This window comes from Tachyglossus aculeatus, chromosome X3 (assembly GCF_015852505.1).
Source record: "Tachyglossus aculeatus isolate mTacAcu1 chromosome X3, mTacAcu1.pri, whole genome shotgun sequence".
In the NCBI taxonomy this organism is placed as follows: Eukaryota; Metazoa; Chordata; class Mammalia; order Monotremata; family Tachyglossidae; genus Tachyglossus; species Tachyglossus aculeatus.
In genome coordinates this window covers 27079467-27101917 of record NC_052099.1, presented here as the reverse complement: position 1 = coordinate 27101917, position 22451 = coordinate 27079467, and positions in this window count along the sequence as shown.

Here is a 22451-nt window from a genome sequence, read left to right as displayed (position 1 = left end):
AAGGTTTGGATATTAAAAAAATCTTGCATCAATTTTCTAGAAAATTTTGATAAAGGGGAGTACAAAAGCATGCAAAGATATTCTGAAAGATATAGAGCACTACAAGATTCTGTTTGTTCAACTAGTTGAAAGATGATTACCACTTTCAGCACAACAGAATTCTATTTTGTGAACGTCTTGCAAAAACTAATGATCCTCTAGATTGTAAACTCATTGTGGGCAGGGAACGTGTCTACCAACTCTGTTATACTCCACCAAGCACTTAGTACTGTGCTTTGCACACTGTAGGCTCTCTAAATACCATTGTTTGAAAGATTACAACTCAGTAACTGCTGTGATGATGTGATTTTAATTACATTACTAGAGAATAAATGATTGTTTAGGGATGTTTGTCACAAAATTTTTCAAAGTAATACCATATTTTTCCAGAGGTTCTGGAATTGGCTTCAATTATTATGTAATTCTATAGAAAACATATTGCATGATACAACTATTCATAATCCATTCACATTTTTGAGGGACATTGGTTATGTTGAGACGTATTCCTTTACGTTTGCTCTAAATTTGGTTGAAGCGTATTGGATACTGTATATTAAAACAACAGATCTGCAGAAAGTGGGGCGGGGGGTAAAGATTCATTCATTCATTCATTAGCACATAGTTTTGGATTCTATAGCATGAGATTTAATGGCATCTATGGCATCTATCAGATCCAGAAGTATCTTGATTTGGGAACAATTCATATATGTGACAAATCCCAGTTCTTGTTTTTTATTAGAGGATTTTCTTCCCTTGCAGTTGTCCCTTTTACTCTAAAAATAAGTCAGTTGTGTGAAAAGGCAGTTGGAAAGAGAAGTGAGATGTTGGGAATTTATTCATTCATTCAATCATATTTATTGAGCGCTTACTGTGTGCAGAGCACTGTACTAAGTGCTTGGGAATTACAAGTTGGCAACATATAGAGACAGTCCCTACCCAACAGCGGGCTCAATTTAGGTTCTGATCTTCACTCTGCTGGTTTACTGAGCAAATCATTTCTCTTGCTGTTTCTGTTTGTTTATCTAACAGGGATTATACTATTTATCCCACAGGGCAGTATGCGGATTATTGTAAGGCATTTGAAAGCTATAATTACTAAGTTTTCCTAACTTGAAATATGTTTATGTTGTAATTTCCTTTTTCTGTAGGTGATTTTTGGGTAGAGTTGTCATGAGTACAAAGTTTGAATCCGATACCTACATACACACTGGGAGTAATAAATACATGTTGAATCGTAATAAGAAAGGAAAATAAAAAATGACTTTCCTGTAATGTATTTTCCTGAAGGGAAATTGACAAAATAAATGAGTCACCCCCTTTCCCTCTGAAGTAGATGAATACTTGATTTTGGACATACCACCTTCAAAGCGTTATTAAGATTTCGTTTTCTCTAACCAGCCTTTCCTACTAAGCCCTCATTTTCCCTTCTCCCTCTCCTTTCTGCATCACCCTTGTACTTGGATTTGTATTCTTTATTCACCCCACCCTCAGTCCCACAGCTCTTAGCCATAGCCATAATTTATTTTAATACCCGTCTCCGCTTCTAGACTGTAAGCTCCTTGTGATCAGGGAACATGTCTACCAATTATTATATTGCACTCTCCCAAGTGCTTAGTTGTGAGCTGCACACAGCAAGTGCTCAATAAATATAATTGGTTTTCACTTTCTTCTTCACCGTCAAAGATCTGCCAAAGAGTCTGCTTTTTACAGGAAAACAGTAGAGGTGGTGTTTTTTGTAAGAATACTCTCTGTTCCAAATGTTTAGTACAGTGTTCTGCACAGAGTAAGTGCTCAAATAGCATCGATCCCTCCTGCCCCTTTCCCCAGTGTAATTTACCTCTTAGGTTGTTAGGCCAGTGTGAAAGGCGGGAGCGGTTTTATTGAATTTTCTTGTCTCCCTCCAGCACTTAACCCAGTGAGTGGTGCAATGTGGGAACATAATAGCATAACCTGACTGGATTAAGAGAATTGTTGAAACTTTGTGAGACCAAACAAATGCCCGGAGGGGTTGGGGGTGGGGGCAAACCTTCAGAACCTTTCTTCCTCGTTATACAAATGTTTGCAATTTGGATTTTGGTGGAATAAATAGGAACTTTCTAATCGTTTTCATTGCATTTTATACGGATCAGCTGAAATCCATCGGATTGAGGTTAGTAAACACAGTCTGAGGCATTTTTCCTCAGGGAGTTGGCATTGTTGGTTCCTGCTTCAGCAGCTACTTCGGGTGATGATGATGGCAGTCTTCAATCAGGTGGTAAAAAGAACCTAGAATGAGGATGTGAAAGGTCAAAGGCTTTTGTTTACCATGAACAGCCTTATTTAGAAGCAGAAGGGAGTCAGTGTTCCTTCTGTGCTCTGATGGCCTCAACGAAGGATGTGTAATTTAGAGAAAATGGAGCCAAATTCAATGGGGAGTCTATGGTGGAGAGGGAAAGAAAGACTTATTCAGGGCCACGGTAAGGTGAAAAAACAGGATGGGGGTCAAGGAAGAGGCTGGCAAAGGGGTAACTTGTTACTGCAAAACATTCCCCCATCCACACCAAGCCAACCATCCCAATCCCGGGCTGGAGTCAACTGTGTTGCCCATTTGGGAATCAGGGCCAAAGATAGATTGACTGGATGCCTTCCCTAAGCAGGCTCAAGATTTGGGAACATAGGGAGGAAGGTGGGGTAGGGAAGGAGTGTGGCTTAGTGGGTAGAGCATGGGCATGGAAGTCAGAAGGATCTGGGTTCCAATCCCAGCTCTGCCACATGTCTGCTGTGTGACCTTGAGCAAGTCACTTCCCTTCTCTCTGCCTCAGTTACCTCATCTGTAAAATGGGGATAAGAATGTGAGCCCCATATGGGACAGGGACTGTGTGTCCAACCTGATTACCTTGTATCTACTCCAGTGCTTAGAACAATGCTGGGCACATAGTGTTTAACAAGTACCATAATAATAATAGTTGTCATTATTATTATTATTGTTATTCTGGTCCTACAATAAGGGGATATAAATCAGTAGGGTTGATTAATCCTAATGATCAAGGAACGTTAATTTTTCATAAGTATTTGCATTCAAAATGTTTCCTTAAAGGATGGACATATCTGCCTTGTACTGAGGAGGCTTCAAGTGGAGTGAAAATCTTTTCTCCCAATCGTTTTCACCTGTAAAAAAAATAGTCTCTTCTCACTTTCTTCCTGGGGCAGATTCTTGACTGCCTTGGGCATAAAATATTTACAATTCCACAGGGTAGGATGGATTCCAGAGTAATTCCTCATTTCAAGCATCGACTGCTACTGATTTCAGCATTCGGGTAACAGGAATTCTGCCATTTGCACAGGGTCAACTAAGTTATGATTCGGGTTTATTTTAGCCCATAATATTATTCCTCAGTATGTATGCCAGCCTATGAAACACACTTACCTTGATTCATTTTTAACCTGTAACCCTTTTTATGATGCTCTACTAATATGCGATAGCACTATACTTTCAGTCTTTCTGAAAGTAACGCTGTCACTTGCCTGCTGTGTAACCTTGGGCAAGTCATTTCACTTCTCTGTGCCTCAGTTACCTCGTCTGCAAAATGGGGATTGAGACTATGAGCCCTACCTGGGACAGGGACTGTGTCCAACCCGATTTGCTTGTATCCACCCCAGCTCTTAGTATAGTGCCTGGCACATAGTAAATGCTTAATAAATACCATAATTAGTAGTAGTTGCAGTCTTAATAAAATGACCTGACTATTCCCACATTTTCCTCAACCCTTTGTAAAGTTCAATGGATGTTGCAACGTTTACTAAGTGGCATCTTTTGCATATCTTTTACCCCAGATTAATCTAAGATGACAAAACAAATGCCTTCCAGACAGTACTAAATATGGTCCTAATCTGAGTAGGTTCTTATCTTGATCCAGTTTTGATACATTTTTGCATTTTTTTTCCTTTCCTTTAACTGTAAAGGAGGCTCTCAATCCACGACCCATCCCCATGAATTCAGGGGTAGGGCCACCCTCCAGGTTTGTGAATGTTTACGGAAGATCAAATTTCCAAACCTAAAGAGCCCGTTTCACCAAAAAGTAACATAATTCATTTGGAAGCCACTTTTCCCTAGTGTTACGCTAAGACCTGTAGCAGGTAAAGCATATCTTCAGATCCCAATGTCTTACTGTGAGTGGCCATTGAGGAAGCACTTAATAAATGTCACCATCGCAGTGATCCCGAGAAACTGCAAACACATTCTATTGTGAATTTGAGTCTGGTTCTCTCCAGAATCGCAGAGGTGGAAAGGCCACCATTCCTTATCAAATCAACTTAGGGAATTTAGGGATGGGAATGGTTATTTAAAACCCCATGGAAAATCACCCCGTCCCACTCCTCAGCCTACACAGACGCAAGAAGGGAAAACTGAACTTTAACTGAAAAATTGATGTTCAGTCAATTTCCACACCAACGATCCTCTTCCATCTACTAGAAATGCAATGAAGCCCTAATGGCAGCAATGACTGGAAAGCATTTTTACAATGGATCCATTCACAGATGCAGTTCTTTGGCTTAAGTAGCTGGCACTCTGCTTCCAGCCTCCCCATAAATGATCATTAAAGCCATCAAAGAAGGTGCCTTATCTGAGGAGTTGCATCCCCTGTTTATTTGCTAGTTGGGGAGAGACTTCCTGAGCCTTCTGTTTATTCATCTGCTTGTAGGCTGGTTAAGCTCAGATCTTTTCTGACCTGCCTTTGTTTTCCTTCTCTGGCCTGAAATGATTAGGCCTGCATTTTTTGGAGAAGAGGAGGAGTCTGTGTTCCTCATTTCTGTTTGGTTGTTTGTTTCCTTATCATTTTTAAACTTCCCACTGCTATTCATTCCTTCAGGGACTTGCCAACAAATGTATGTAGGAGTAACTTTAGTTCCTGGACATTGCAACAATCTTGGTGCTAAAAATAACCTTCAAGAAACGCAATCGTGGTTTCCTCTTTTGACATTTTCAAGAGAAAAATCTGGAAATTCAGCCTTCTGCTTCTTTGCCTTATTTTTTATCCTCCCAAAAGTCCTCAGACTTTAGATTTTGTTTTTGGGGAACTTTTTTGTTTCACACTGATAAAAGCCATAAGTGTGTTACTCAGAAAAGAAATTTGGAAGGAGTATTCTTCTCTGAAATTATCCATACATTTCAGCTGCTGTCTATTCTCAAATTTTGAATTTCTCGTGGAAGTTCATTACTGTTGCTCTCCGGTTTTGGAATAATGTCAGTGTCCTTCTCTGGGACTTGAGCGGACATAGGTGTGCCAGATCATTGCTGCTTCCAGGCAGCTTGTACACCCCATAAGTAGGGATAACACTTGTGAACTGGAAAATTGAATTTGTGCCATCGGCTTTAGAATGTGAACAATGTGCCCAGGGATTTCATCTTCCTACCCACTCTCTCTCCTTCACCTCTCCTTGCATGGCCATCCCTATGCAAAATTCTTTGGCAATGGTGTTGCTCTTAAGCAATGGTGTTGCTTTTAAGAGATTTTTGATGGTAGGTGACAATTCTTAGACTGGACCAACTTGAAAGCATTTCCCTGGTTTTCCAGGAAGAGATAACAGGACTGGAGTTTGAGATCAGAAAAACTGGATGATCAAAGAGAAGAAGGCTTTCTAGTATTTGGCATCTCGACTTCCCTCTTCTATCCCTTGGGATAGACTAGACATTGAAAGATGGTAAGAAGTATCTTCCAGCGAATCCCTATGTAATGAACTACACATCATGACAATGCCCCCGGGCTACTTGAATCTTCAAACCAGACATCGGTATCGGTGTAGCTTCAAGGCACTAAATCTCTTCCAGAATCTGGAATTGCTAATAATTACTTTGATCTGATTCTTCTTACAGCATTCAGAAAGTAGTCAAAGTAGCCTGGCTGATTCTGTGTCTTGAGTGGAAAAGGTTATGAAAGAAGGTGGAATCCCTTATACTAGTAGAGAATTCTGGTGACTTATGAGAAGGTTGCAGGGATAAGTGGATGTTCCTGACAAGCTCTTTTAAAAAAATGTTTTTAGCATACAGCAGGAGAACCCAGAGGTAGTAGCAAGCATTTAACAAATTTACAAACAGAAAGAGAAAAAAACTCCCCAAATCCATGGACATCTGAAAAGCTTTTAAAATCACTGATTTTCACATCAACAGCAATAACTCTAGAAGCAGAGATGATTAGAAAAAAAGCCCATTTTATACTCCCTAGGTTATTTTAGGGTGATTGCAAACTGTTTTGATCATCAGTTTGTCTTGTTACATCAAATTAAATTATTCTTATTTCTCTTATCGCATCTAAAGTTATCCTGTATAGTTTTTTTTATCCTGCATAGTTCCAGGCATTTTGCTTAAAATATAAGGATGGGAAATGTAATGTTGAATTTATTCTCTCTTCTTGTAACATATAAGTGGAATCTATGAAACTACATTTTACTCAGCAGTTAAGGGTTGGTTTTTTCGTCTACTGAAACTGGTTTCACACCTGTGATAGCATAAAGGAAAGCCCTATTGTTGTCATCAATCTCAACACAAAAATTGAGTGGTTTAGTGTTTGTCTTATGTACAGCCATTTGAAAATTCTAAGAATGAGTTGTCGCTTGTTGACAGCAAAACTAGACATCAGAAAGGGAAATGGTTTGTGTGTGTGTGTGTGTGTGTGTGTGTGTGTATTTGATTTCATTTCTGATTCCTGGGGCCTTTCCTCCTGCTGAGATATGAATGGTTTCCTATGTCTACATGCATCCTATTCAGAAGAGAAACATTTTAACGTACCATGAGAGGAAAAAAAAATCAAATCCTTTTCCAGACAGACTTCGTGGAATGAAACCTTCTCATTCAAAATTTCTGTTAATGAAATGATTCATTTAGGCCAAGGTCTGATCCTGAGAAAATAACAGTAATACTAATAATAACTGTAGCATTTAAGTGCTTTCTATATGCCAGGCACTGTACTAAGTGCTGGGGTAGATAAAAGTTAATCAGATTGGACACAGTCCCTGTCCCACATAGGGCTCACATTCTCAATTCCCATTTTACAAATGAGGTAACAAGCACAGGGAAGTGAAGTGACTTGCCCAAGGTCACACAGCAGACAAGTGGTGGAGGCAGGATTAGAATCCAAGTTCTTCTGACTCCCTGGCTAGTGGTCTATCCATTAGACTACTCTTGGGCCAAGACATCAGAACTGAGCATTATGAATCACCCTTGTCATTGAGAAACATTTCAGTTCTTCATTCTGCAAATCCCAAGTTCCTAGTTCACTGCACGAAGAGGGTGCTCAATACATACTATTATTACTCTTATTACATACTATGTATACTATTATTGCATACTACTACTACTACTATTAATACAAACTATTACTGTTTTAGGGTGATTGCAGGCTGTTATGATCATCAATTTGTCTTGTTACATCAAATTAAATTATTCTTATTTCTCTTGTCGCATCTAAAGTTATCCTGTATAGTTTTTTTTATCCTGCATAGTTCCAGGCATTTTGCTTAAAATATAAAGATGGGAAATGTAATGTTGAATTTATTCTCTCTTCTTGTAACATATAAGTGGAATCTATGAAACTACATTTTACTCAGCAGTTAAGGGTTGGTTTTTTCTTCTACTGAAACTGGTTTCACACCTGTGATAGCATAAAGGAAAGCCCTATTGTTGTCATCAATCTCAACACAAAAATCGAGTGGTTTACTGTTTGTCTTCAGTACAGCTATTTGAAAATTCTAAGAATAAGTTGTCACTTGTTGACAGCAAAACTAGACATCAGACTCCTGTTCAAAACTGTCCCCTGGTCAGTCAGTCTGATGGTTGTGTTCCCACCTCGAAGAAAAGTCAATTATTTCAGGACACTGACAAGCTGTTTGTAATCCATTATATACCCATAAATTGTATTTATCCTAAGATCAGATCCTTTATTTGTTAATAACTTTGAGTTTTTTTGAAAACGTGTGTTACAATGATTAACTTACTGATAATTGGCCAACGGTGATAACTAGTAATAGTTATTTAGTGGTCATTTGGCCTGAAATGTTCACGTTGTTTTTAAGGATGGGAAACATTTAAAGATCAATGCCAGTATTCCTGATGTTGGAATCTAGTGAGGGTGGTATTTTGACACCTGTAGTTTGACGTTTCAGGATGGAAATAGATTTTTGGGGAAGTATTTTAGCATTTTGATTTGTGGGTCAAATGTCATTGGCATTTAAAGCAGTCTGCTGTTAAAAACACTGATCAATTATTATCAGTGCATTCAATGACAGATTTGGAGAGCCATCCAAGAATGAAGCAACAGTGACCAATGGACTTGCTATTTCCTGACTCTAAAGGAATACTCGGGTGGCCTTTTACCATCAGGGAAGCTGTAGAAACTGGCCTTTCTGTAGTCTTCAGTATTGGGTCAATTGCTGTAAAGCTTGGGATTGTTTCATTGTATTGTACTTTTCCAAGGGCTTAGTACACTGCTCTGCCAAAAGTGAGCGCTCAGTAAATACTGCTGATTGATCTTAGTGGGTAGGGCAAAGGAAGAAATCCTAGATCTAGCAGAACTTTTGACTCTGTGTAAAAGTTATGATTTGAGATTTGTCATTTGGGGAATTTTTTGTTTTTGGTTTATTTACTTCAAAGATATTCTTTTCTGCCCTGCTTTCCACTGCCCATTATCTGCCCTAAGGAGTTTGTCTCCAAGCTCTTTTCTTCCACTATTCCCTTTTTCAGACTTTATAAACTGTCAAATAAAAAAAGCAAGAATGCTGAAACAGATTCAAGCTGAGAAGAAAATTAACACTGCTCTTTGGTAACACATAATGAGCCTTCCATATGCTTTTTTTTTTTTCAGCTCTGTTTTGATGACCAACCCTTGTCAATAATGCAAACATATTCGGTAATTATACTGATGGTTCAACTCTCCCTGGAATGTCTCCTTATTTGCAGACTCAATATTTTCTTAATTTAAAGAAATATGAAGGAAAGCTCAAAGTGACAGTGGATGCCAATGTTTAGATGAAGGGCTAAATGTGCAACGGGGCCATTCTGCTGAGGCAGGAAAGTGTCAGTGATATAAAGTAATTTTCAGGGTTTGACCAGACTTGTCTCACGGAACTTAATTGCCTTCTCTCTGCTGGTCACCTTAGATCCAAATGAGTCCTGAAATCACTTAAATTTGCTGAAATAATGCCTCCGTTACTTTGGTAGCATGCACTGAACGTGAGCTATTAGTAATCCAGATGCCATGTATTCGAGGAGTATTCGAAACCTGAAAAAACACATTTGTCTACCTTTAAGGCTTGATCATTTCACAAACTTCATTTGATTGACCAGTCCTTATTCATGAAATGTTTGGAGTTGCCTGTGGTACTTAGGAATAATAGTCACAGTAGCATTAGTAGTAGCAGTAGTAGTAATGGAATTTAAGCACTTATTGAATAATAATAATAATAATAATGGTATTTGTTAAGCACTTACTATGTGCAAAGCACTGTTCTAAGCACTGGAATAATGATGGCATTTATTAAGTGCTTACTATGTGCCAAGTACTGTTCTAAGCGCTGGAGAGGTTACAAGGTGATGAGATTGTCCCACTTGGGGGCTCCCAGTCTTCATCCCCATTTTCCGGATGAGGTAACTGAGGCACAGAGAAGTGACTCGCCCCAAGTCACACAACTGACAAGTGGCGGAGCCGGGATTTGAACCCATGACCTCTGACTTCCAAGCCCGGGCTCTTTCCACTGAGCCACGCTGTTGAATGCATTGCACTGTACTAGGAAAGTGTAACAGCAGTTCCAGACATATTTCCTGCCCGCAAGGAGTTTTTGCTGTAATGGGTAAAACGCTCTTCAGATGTGATAACATCAGTCTAGTTTTTGTTCACCATCATGAGTCTGAGGATAAGAGAGAGGTTAAGCGCTCAGGGGTGACACACTGCCCCGCTCAAACCCCCTCTCCCCACAGAATCGAACTCCATAAATTCTGTTAAAGAAATAGAGTATAAGCATAATCCATGGAGGCTTCCATTTTTTGTTTCTCCTATCTGGAAAGATATCGAACATACAGTTTCAAAGTGCATAATGGACTTCTATTATTCATTGATCTTTTTTTTTAATGGCTACCCATGAGACCACATGCTGACCTCCATTATGCACATGAATGCTGTTCAAGCCAAAAAATGTCAGCAAGAAATTCTTGGCATGTATACACACAAGTGTTTACACAGAGGAGGAACTTTTTTTTTAAAAAAAAGATCAATGTTTAAGAAAGCCTGAATCTGAGGAGCATACAAAGAAATGGGCTGTCCTTGACTATTTTCTAGGAATTTCCAGTATGCACAAGGAAAGCTTCAGATGTTGCAGTGTTACTGAGAAACTGCCTACTGGGAAAATAGGCTTTTCACCAAAAAATAAAATAAAATCCCCCTTTCATTTGCACTAGGTTTCTATCGTGTCTTGGATAATAACAACAAAAAAAGAAAGATCAGTAGAGAACGTGGAAGTGACTATACCTTTGCCAAATTAAAGGTTTTACCTTTATTTCAGGGTTAGTTGTTGTTTATCAGTTATATTTATTTACATACTGATACAGTGCCTTTTGTTCAGAGGGTTCAGGACTCTATTGAAACCACTCTTAGATAATGGATGATCTGAAACATTTTAATGCTCACAGATGGGCAGGAAACCAAAGTGTGAGAATAGAGAAGGAGGTTGAGACGAACAAACCATAGCAAATCCATTTGAATTCAGGCAACTGTGGACTCCATTTTGGTTCACCTTGTAGTCACATTGACATGTGTTCCGGGATTTATCCCTAATTTCTTTCACCATGTGCATACATAAAGAATTTCCTTTGGTGTTTTTGCTATCTGCAGTGCCCAGCATTATTTTCCATTTTTCCTCATAGCATCATGTTCTTTCGTGAAGCTCCTGCTCGAGATTATCGCACATCAGATTGGGCTAAATGCTGCCGTCGTCTTCCTACAGTTCACTGCTTTGTTAGCTCATTTAGTTCCTCACAGTAATTTGAAAAATGTTTGTTCTGCCTTTTCTGCTCATGCACATTTTGCTGACTATTCAATAGCTCCTTGGATAGTGGGTTGAAATCTAGTCTCCTCACTTGCCCCACTCAGAGAAGCTCTGTTGTGATGAATTAGCTGTAAGCCAGGGACTTGTTAATAAGGAGCCTGTTCTTGTGTTGTCATTTGGGGTTAAGCTTGGATACTTGGATGATGCTAATGAAAGAGCTCAAAAGCTGGATGTGATGTGTATTTGAGGTCCAAGTTTCATTGTCATATAGCAGGCTAGCCATGTGGCAGCTGAAAAAGATTTTCACTTTCAGCTGAATCCTGGTCCTTGTGAGGTACACATCCTGTTAGTTTCTTCAGGAGTGTACTGACCTCTGTGATTTCATTTTCTAGTTCTACGTCTGTTATGCGGCACCATCTTAATAATGACAGTTTTATTAGGAGCTTACTGCTTGCCAAGCACCGGGATAGAAATGAGGTAATCAAATCCCAGGCTCCCAAGGGGCTTACAATCCAAGGAGAAGGGGGATGGTGGTGATAGATTCATAAAGAAAAAAATAAAACAATAAGAACACAGCATCAACATAAACCTAAAACATAACATCGACATGAAAGATAGGGATAAATAAAGAAAAATCAAAGTACTATGGTACTGTAACTAAGCGAGCAGAGTTTAGGGGCTTCTCATGGCTCAGAGCCCCTCCTAAACTGTCAGCTCTTTGTGGCCGAGAATGTGTCTGTTTATTAATAGTAATTATGGTATTCGTTAAGCACTTACTCTGTGCAAGGCACTGAACTAAGCGCTGGGCGGATACAAGCAATTTGGGTTGCACACAGTCCCTGTCCCACATAGGGCTCACAGTCTCAATCCCCATTTCACAGACGAGGGAACTGAGGCACAGAGAAGTTAAGTGATTTGCCCATGGACACACAGCAGACAATCTCCAATGGTTGCCTATCAACCTTCGAATCAAGCAAAAACTCCTCCCTCCCTCTGCCCCTTCCCCTCCCCATAGTACTTGTATATATTTGTACATATTTATTACTCTATTTTATTAGTGATGTGTGTATATAGCTTTAATTCTATTTATTCGGATGGTATTGACCCCTGTCTACTTGTTTTGTTGTCTGTCTTCCCCTTCTAGACTGTGAGCCCGTTGTTGGGTAGGGACCGTCTCTATATGTTGCTGATTTGTACTTTCCAAGTGCTTAGTACAGTGCTCTGCACACAGTAAGCGCTCAATAAATAGATTGATTGATATGTTGCTGATTTGTACTTTCCAAGTGTTTAGTACAGTGTTCTGCACACAGTAAGTGCTCAATAAATACGATTGATTGAATGAATGAATGAATGAAGTGGCGGAGCTGGATTAGAACCCATGACCTTCTGACTCCCGGCCCCTGCTCTACCCACTATGCCGTGTTGCTTCTCAGCATGTAATACTGTACTCTTCCAAACACTTATCGCCGTTCTCCGCATGAAGGAAGTGCTCAATAAATACGACTAATATGATTATATTAGCGTATATAGCGTAGGCTGGATTATACCTGAGTTACATGTAGTCCACAGTGAGTGTAACCCTGACCTTTGAGCTGTTGTCCAGATGACAGGATTTCTGGTGACATCAGGCAGTCTAACTTTGCCAGCTCCTCTCTTGGCCATTTTCCCAGTGGACACCATTTGCCTCCTACTCCACTCTAGTAAAACCAAGCAAGAAAGCAAAGAATTTCCTTGTGTGACTTCATTCACATCCTCAAAGCAGGAAAATTAAGCATTTTTTTCTTGTATAATGGAGGAGCAGTTGTTCTGAGTCTTTATATTGCACTTTCTAGATTTTCAAGCTCCTAATGAGCATCTAGATGGAATCAAAGACTGAATCAATAAAATGGAAATGGAACATGGCATATAGAAAATAATTGTTAGCGATGGGTGGCGTTGACTTTTCTTGATTTCACCATTATATCATTTCAGAAAAACTCTGGGTGAATTCATGAATTTTCCAGATCTTGATACCTAGAGCTTTATGGCATTAGGATGATTTTCAGGTTGTAACTACAAAGAATCCTAATTGATTTCAGCATAACTGTTCACGATCATTTCATTTTTTACCCTATAATTTGGAGCTTTTGGTTTTAGTTAACCCTAGGGTTGTATGTTATACATGGGGCCAAATACTTCCAGTGGTTGCTTCCAAGGAAGCGAAGGGTTAGAATATTTTGAAAACTTATTGGGAAGAGGGAATTTTCCTAGGTGCCTGGGGAACTTTCAGAAAAAGTACAAGATGCAAATTCTTTTTTCAAGGAACTTGTAATCTAATGGGCGGCCGGGGGGGGTGGGGGTGGGGCGCATAGAGTAGAAAGGCTAATGGACAGAACTACAGAATTTTGTATTTTTTTGTAGTTTGTATTTGATATGTTAAACCTTTCCCTGTTCAACACCAGAGGTCTGGGCAGAGTTCCAGGAGATCCAGCCAGGACTTGGGTCTTTCCAAATCTGCAGAGCTCCTGGGAGACTGAACCAGAGTCCCTTTAGGGTCCATGGGTCCTCTCTTACCCATACTTTGAGCCCTAACCACTGATAGATCCTGACTTTTATTCCTATTCCCCCGAAGTTCAGTTGAGTAGCAGACTGAGCCCATTGTTGGGTAGGGACTGTCTCTATATGTTGCCAATTTGTACTTCCCAAGCGCTTAGTACAGTGCTCTGCACATAGTAAGCGCTCAATAAATACGATTGATGATGATGATGATGATGACTTCCAGATGATTCAGGGGGAAAAGGAGTTAATAGCTCCCATGTAAACGCCATTCCAGAGCTGAGAGAACATCAAGATGTGAGGTGTGCATATTAAATGAGCTCAGCAAAGGCCAGGCATGTGTTCTGAGTGTGACGGCGGTGCCTGGAAGATGTTTGTAATGGCAGACACTATTGAGCGGCAGGTTACGTTCAATCAGAGGGTAAGTCCTGTTTAGGAGAATTCAACTAGAACTTGCATACGAACCTTGAGCCCAAATGCCGTGAGGATGGTATCTTTTTATTTTGGGATCAGGAGATGTGGGTTTTTCATTCAAAAGAGGAAATTCAAACCAAAAAATTATTCATATGGAGATAAAGACTGCCAAAATGGGTGCACAAAATGGCAGAAGTGAGTTCCTATCTCTGCCAACACTCTCGCTCCCCGAACCTTTTTACCCCTTCACATTGTCATTAAGCAAATGCAAGAGGCAGGAATAATGGACAACATGAGTTCTAATTTTAACATTCCTAAGTCTCCTATTTGAGCTTGAGCAAGAAAAACCCTATCTCCATCTGGACAATGTCTGGGTCTTTGGATAGCTGCTTCATGCTGCTCTACCCCAGCTTCTCAACTTTTAGTTTCCACTATTGAGGTTAATAATAATAAAAATAATAAGAATGAGGGCATTTTTAAGTGCTTACTATGTATCAAGTACTGTTCTAAGTGCTGGGGTAGATACAAGCTGATCAAGTTGGACACAGTCCCTGCCCCACATGGGGCTCACAGCTTTATTCCCCATTTTACAGATGAGGGGACTGAGGCCCAGAGAAGTTAAATGACTTGCCCAAGGTCACACAGCAGACAAGTGGCAGAACTGGAAATAGAACCCAGGTCATTCTGGCTCCCGAGCTCTGTCCACAATGAGGAAGCGGGAGCACTAGTCCACTTCTTTTTGGTGTTAATTTGATGTCGCCAATTCTCAGCTCTGACCTCCATATTCAGCCCACAGAGAGGAGAATGGCTACTCTTGGGTCATCATCTACTATCCTGGTCCCAACCTGGGCTTACCCCATCATGGATTTTCAACCCTAAAGAATTTTAGAACTTTAGGTTCAAAGCTCTGTGGAAAAAAATGAAATTGAAAGAGAAGGAATGAAATAACTTGTAATTCCATCATTGAAAAACTGTAACTTTCTGCAAATAACGTACTCTTGGGGCATTTTTAATTTACCACACAAGAAAACACTGAAGCACTGTTTCCCAGGTTTGGAAGTTTGCTTTTCAAAGTGACGGATTGGCTAAATATGGCTGAATTGTTAAATAAGGTTTAATAAGGTACAAGTCTCTTTAACTAAACTACTGAACCTATAAAACCTCTCAGAACTATTTATTTTTCCTCCTTAATTAAACCAGATTCAGTCTTGATGAGATGAATGGGTGTTTCCTTCTTGAGAATAAGATTTTCTGTTATCTTTTCATCTGAATTGTTTATATTGTGTTATTTTTTAATGATAGGATATCAAAAATTAAAGATTTAAACAATTCAGTATTTGTCTAGGAAACATTTAAAGAAATGGATGGAATGGATTTGTTATCTACTCAGCTCTGAAAACACAGTATTCCTCTGTTTGGATGTATTTTTTTCTGCTGCTCCAGTACTTATCTCTGTTATTCAAATGCTTACAGGCTTGACGTTTCCAAGATAAATTCAGATAAATAAGTAGCCATCCTGGGTTACAATTATGTGAATAAATGTTGCATCATCATGCGTCAGAAAATAAAAACACCAGCCTGCCTGGGCTTATCAGGTTCTCCTTTCGTGTCTCTCTCCTCTTTTTTATTTTAGCAACTTTTTGAAGCATAGGTCTTGTGATGTTGTTCTGTCTTGGATAATGTTTTTCTTTCCATGATAGAATGTGATTTTATGCAGAGATAGGATAAGGCATTCAAGCTAGGGGCATTAAAAATAGGGGCAATATTTATAAATAGAAAGTCAATTGGAAAGCCTCAATTGGAAAGAGGACAGACCCAGGAGTCAGAAATCCAGGTTCTAATTCCAGCATTGCCATTTGCCTGCTGTGAGACTTCGGGCAAGTCATCTGTGCCTCACTTTCCTGATCTGTAAAATGGGGATTAAACACGCTTTTTCCTTCCACCTTAGATCGAGAGCTCCATGTGGGACAGAGACTGTGTTTGAACTGATGATCGGGTATCTACTCCAGTTCTTAGAACAGTGCTTGACAGATAGCAAGCCCTTAACAAATACCATAATAATAACAAATACCCCGTTTAAACATTCATCCCGTTCTCCACTCCTATACATGGAGCCTACATCGAAGATACTGAGACTTGGGAAAATGTCAGGTCCCAGGAGAAATGGAATTAGGCCCTGTGTGGAGTGTGATTTTTATCACCATTGCACCTTACACACATTAGCTAATTAGCACTCCAGGTAGTAAGCTTAATTAATGATGAAAATTTAATGAATTCATCTGGGTTTATTTAATCGGAGTTCTACCTGAATCACATGCCTTCCCTTAGATCATGTTTAAGTAGATATTTCCCTTTGTGATTGGAAATAGCTCAGTAAAAGGGAGGAAGAGACCTTTCCCTTTTCACTGTGCTGTGATCCCCAAAATTTATTCCCCTCAGGGGTTACGATGCTTGTTTTGAGGTTTCTAGGCTGTCATTTTGCAACGAAGCTTAAGTTGGGCTAATGATAGCACAACTAATGATCTCCTTTCCTTCCATAATTCCTGCTAATGTGTGCTGCTCACGTGGGTAGAAATCAATTCTTCTCAACTAAAGCGGTGGAAAATGAAGGGTGTAGTCTGCATATCAACCACATCATTAATTTCAGCCTTTCCTGAATTTGTTGGAAAATGACACTTGGAATCATTTTAATGCAGATCAAATCCAAAAATGTATGTGGCCTCCATCCACCACTTTTCTTTACAGAACCCTTGTAATCCACAAAGTCCTTTTATGTGGTATTTCTCATGAGTAATATTTTACCTGTATCTGAAGAAACAGCGCACACTCAAATAGGACTGGTGATTTTGGGGATGGAATTTTCTTCCATATTCAGAAACAGGAGCAGGAGGAATTTGGAGTACCAGTATAAAAGGAAAGCTGAAACTTCCTTTTCTTTACTATTAGTTTAGTATTTTTCTTCAGATTCAAGATGCAGTAGAGATAACCCTGAGGTTCACGGTTCAGAAATGGGAAAAGTTACTGTGTCCTTCCTGCTACTTCTCAGAACATATTTCTCCTTTCTATGGTCCTGATCCTGGTGTGGGTTGGGAGGGAACATCTGGCATATTTTGATTTCTCAGCCGTCTGCTAACCCTGATTGTGAAATCAAGTACCATGGCTCCAATAGAATCTGGGTTTACCTTGAGAGCCCAGAGTCACTTCTACCACTGGCAAAAGGCAATGGGTGGAAACTGGTCACCAACAAAGTAATATGGGTCTAAGTGTTCCCCTCTCAATCTCAAGCATTGGGCTAGCTGTTCTCTCCTCCCATCCCCTTCCCCTTTATTTCCCCTTGCTTGTCCCTCCTCCCCACAAGGGGACTCCAGCAGGAAATGTTCCTGTTCGGTAAATCCAACATGGCAGTAGAGATGAGATTAACAGTAATCAATGACATAGTTTGCCACAGTGGCGGGGTGTAAGTTCAGTGGTTTTTTTGGCAGGGCATTTCCAGTGAGCCTAGAAAAATCATCAGTTATGAAAGTGGGCAACAACTGGGACCCACAGGCCACCAATTTACCCACCAATTTAAATACACAACAGTCACTTCAACGGGACATCCCCTCTGACCCCCAAACCACCACAAGGCAGCTGCTTTAAGCTTTAAAATAGCCCCATTCTACATGGCAGAAAGAGACTTGGTCTAGGGATGCTATTCGATTTCTTTATCCTGACTGTGAGAAGCTGGTTATATATTTGTACAGATTTATTACTCTATTTTACCTGTACATATTTACTATTCTATTTATTTTGTTAATGATGTGCATATAGCTGTAATTCTATTCTGACAATTTTGACACCTGTCTACATGATTTGTTGTCTGTCTACCCCTTTTAGACTGTGAGACTGTTGTTGGGTAGGGACCATCTCTATATGTCGCCGACTTCCCAAGCGTTTAGAAGAATCAGCATGGCTCAGTGAAAAGAGCATGGGCCTTGGAGTTGGAGGACCAGGATTCCAATCTTGGCCCTGCCAACTGCTTGCCGCGTGACCTTGAGCAAGTCATTTAACTTCTCTGGGCTTCAACTGTAACATGGGCATTAAATCATATTCCCTCCTACTTAGATTGGGAGACCCATGTGAGACAGGAACTCTGTCCAACCTGATAAATTTGTATCTACCTCAACACTTAGAAAAGTGCTTGACACATAATGAGCATTTAATATGATGATGATAATAATAATAATAATAATAAAAGGATGACTACTGCATCCTAATGCTTGGATAGGCTGACTAGGAATCCTTTTGTGTGAGTAGCAGGCCTTCTTTGGGGAAGCACTTGAAAAGGATTTCAAGGTCAGGGACGTGGATCATGTAATCTGCTGAAAAAGTGCTAGTCCTGCAGCTTCTATCATTCTAAATCTCATCTATTCAACAGCTACCTTTGACTTTTTCTTTCTCTTGCTGTCACCTGAAATGGAATTCAGCAGCCACACTTTTATCATTGTAATGCAAGATTTATGAGATTTCTTTGATAGTTCTTGCTTGTCACCTTTTCTTACACAAAATAAAATTTAAGCATATTGGTTTGATAAAGTACAATGCTTGGCACATAGTCAGCACTTGATGCATTCCATTAAGAAGAAAAGCCCCCCAAAAATCTGCAAATTTTCAGCTGCTCAAAGGAATGTGCGACCTACTTTTATTTGTTTCTTTGAGATTAAGGGGTTTACCACTAGAAAATCCAGTTGAGTAAGAGATCCTTAGGAAATATCAGTGTTTGAATAAGTTATATTGCTCAATGATAGCCTTAAATGCAGTTTTTTATTGTCTTATCAGAATTTATTTTGTCTACCCACAACCAGAATGAAATAAGGATGAATTCATTGGCCAAATCTTATTTGTGTCTAATCAGTCTTACTTTCTGTTGTGAGGATAGATGTTATGGGTTACCTTCTTATTCACCACGCCCCTGTATTTTCTCCTAAGCTTGTGTTTCAAGCAAGTCTATTGTCATTGCTTGAGTGCTGATGCTGATTTGGGAGCAGAAATGGTATTCATTAAGTTGTGATACAAAAGTCCAGTAATCAAATATTCTTGACAGTATTTCCCAGCCAGATTTTTGGTTCTGAAATTCCATCCTTTAAATCTCTTCTCTTTTACTTGGATACTTTTGGCTATATGGCTAGAAATTCTGTTGAGTTAGTATCATTTTGTTTTAGGGTGCTATTTTTTCTTTATGATATTTGTTAAGTGCTTATTATGTGCCAGGTGCTTTTGGGGTAATAATAATGATAATAATAATAATGGCATTTATTAAGTGCTTACTATGTGCCAAGCACTGTTCTAAGCACTGGGGAGGTTACAAGGTGATCAGTTTGTCCCACGGGGGGCTCACAGTCTTAATCCCCATTTTACAAATGAGGTAACTGAGGCACAGAGAAGTGAAGTGACTTGCCCAAAGTCACACAGCTGACAAGTGGCGGAGCCAGGATTTGAACCCATGACCTCTGGCTCCAAAGCCCGGGCTTTTTCCACTGAGCCACGCTGCTTCTCTGGTGCAAGGTAGATGCAAGGGTAATCAGGTTAGACACAGTCTATGTCCCATTTTCTAGATGAGGTAACCAAGGCACAGAGAAGTTAAGTGACTTGCCCAAGGTCACACGGCAGAGAAATGGCAGCACTGAGATTTGAACCCTGGTCCTTCTGAGTCCCAGTCCCTTGCCCTATCCGCTAGGCCACACTGCTTCTCTAATGACATGCTATTGACATACTTATCATGTGTTAATGTTATTCAGCGGCTAATTATTCTAAAAGCACCGTGAGTTTATCAGAGAATGAGTAATAAAGAAATAATGAGCCTTATTCCCTAACCTACAAAGGGAGAGAAGGCCCACTGGGTCAATTCGGGATTTGTATGCAGAAGAAGGGAGGTCACCCGGTCACTGCTCAAAGAATCTACTGATTGGGGTAGGGTGACAGCTATATTGGTAAGCATCCTATCATCAACTAAGCAGTTATTGCCCTTCTTCGCTCTCCTAGTAGTAGCAATAAGATCATTAAGATTCTGCTGTGCCTCAAAGCATCAAACACTAAGAGGGAAAAAAAAATTACATGGATGAGAATTAGATCCAGCTCTTAGAACAGTGCTCCAGAGCTTAGAACAGTGCTCTGCACACAGTAAGCACTTAATAAATGCCATTATTATTATTATTATTATTATTATTATCTAGTCCTTGGCCCCTAGGGGAGTCCACCACCTGAGAGGACGCAGGAGGGGACTAGAGACAGATAAAACGATAAAACCACAAAAACAAAGAAGGTTGCATACAAAAGAGCAATAAATTACTGAGGCTGGAAGAGCAGAGATCCTTGTAGCGCAAACTCCAAAAGTCACAGCTGCAGCCACTGCCTTCTCCGTGTAGTTTCAGAAGCAGAGTGGTCTTGTGGAAAGAAGTAGGGGCCTGGACACCAGAGGACCCGAGTTCAAATCCTGGCTCCACCCCTTGTGTGTCCTCAGGCAAGTCACTTAAACTCTCTGTGCCTCAGCCACCTCATCTGCAAACTGGGAATTAAATCCTCCTCTTCAGATCGTGAGCCCCACGGGGGACATAAAAGGGAGGGCTCATCTGTAAAATGAGGATTAAGACTGTAAGCCTTATGTGGGATTGTATCTAACCCTGATTATCTTGTTTCTACCCCAGGGCTTAGTACAGTGCCTGTCACAAGTGCTTAACAAGTACCACTAAGAAGAAACAAAACAAAAAGCACTGAGCAGGTGGAGAACTATAACTGGTGTTTCCTCACCCTCCTGGGCTGGAGCAGGTGCTGATGGGAAATTCTGATGTTGTGAGGTCTGAATAAAAATAATAATAATAATAATGGCATTTATTAAGCGCTTACTATATGCAAAGCACTGTTCTAAGCACTGGGGAGGTTAGAAGGCGATCAGGTTGTCCCATGGGGTACTCACAGTCTTCATCCCTATTTTACAGATGAGGTAACTGAGACACAGAGAAGTGAAGTGACTTGCCCAAAGTCACACAACTGACAATTGGTGGAGTTGGGATTTGAACCCATGACCTCTGACTCCAAAACCCGGGCTCTTTCCACTGAGCCACGCCGCTTCTCGTGAATGCTTCTTATTCATTCATTCAATCGTATTTATTGACCACTGACTGTGCAGAGCACTGTACTACGTGCTTGGAAAGTACAATTCGGCAACAGAGACAATCTCAACCCTACAACGGGCTCGTAGTCTAGAAGGGGGAGACAGACAACAAAACAAAACAACTAGGCAGGCATCAATAGCATCAAAATAGATAAATAGAATTACAGATATATACACATCATTAATAAAATAAATAGGATAATAAATATGTACAAATATACACAAGTGCTGTGGGGCGGGGAAAGGAGTAGAGCAGAGGGATCTATCCAGCCTACAGGAATCAAAGTTCCAATGTTATAGGGACTGATAGGATCTTAAAGCTGTGGCTCTTTCCTGGAGAGGAGGTGACTGGGAAAGTTGCATGTGTTTCCCATGGTAAGTCTCTTAGTGGGGGGAAAAAAAAATCCTTTAGACAAGGACACACAAAGGCCTCGGGACCCAAGCTTTCTGGAGGCCAATGGTACTTTTAGATGCTCTAGATTTTCCACAGATTTGAGAGGAACCGATCACAGGTACCAGGCAGCAATTCTGGGCTGGGATGGTTTCTGATTTAGCGGGACTAGAGAGATGTAGGACAGTTCTTCCTAGAGATTATATTTGCTAAAAGGACAAGACGTTATCTTTTACTTCATGTGTGTGAGTGTGTTTCCAAGCACCAAGTACAGTGATCTGCCTATAGTTGGTGCCCAGAAAATACTGTCGAAGATGATGGTAAGGAAGAGAAAAAGAAAGATGTCTCAGCAGGAAGCAGGGTCGAGGTTTAGGGATTTCAGGTGCTGTATATTTTTCAAATCACACCCCTGAGGGACAGGTTGCAAAGGGATTATGGGGAGCTTTTGAGCATTGATCACAGAGATTTTCTGACCGAAGCAGGCATATCCCTGAAGTTTCCAGAGAGCCACTCTCCTGGTGCTTGTGTTAAGCAAGGTGGTTAGTCGAATGTCTCCATTCTGAAAAGGCAATTGGGAAATTTCAAATTCCGATTCTACTTTAGGGAAAGTGACTCTTTAAAGAGAAACTAGATGACAGAGATTCACATAAGAGGGGTGTTATAGGGGATGGAGAGCAGTGGAAAAGGAAGCAAGCAGGATCTTGGGGAAACCTGGGATATATAGTCAGTCACGCTACCTCAGTAGCTTCCAGGGTCCACTATTTCTAGTCTTCACAAATTACCAGGAGAGATTGCATTATTTCTCAAGGTGACTCTATAGTGAGTGGGGAAAAAAACAGAAAACAATTGACTTTTTTAAAGGACACTTCTCTACTTTAGGGAAAGAAAATATTCATTTTAATGGCCAGA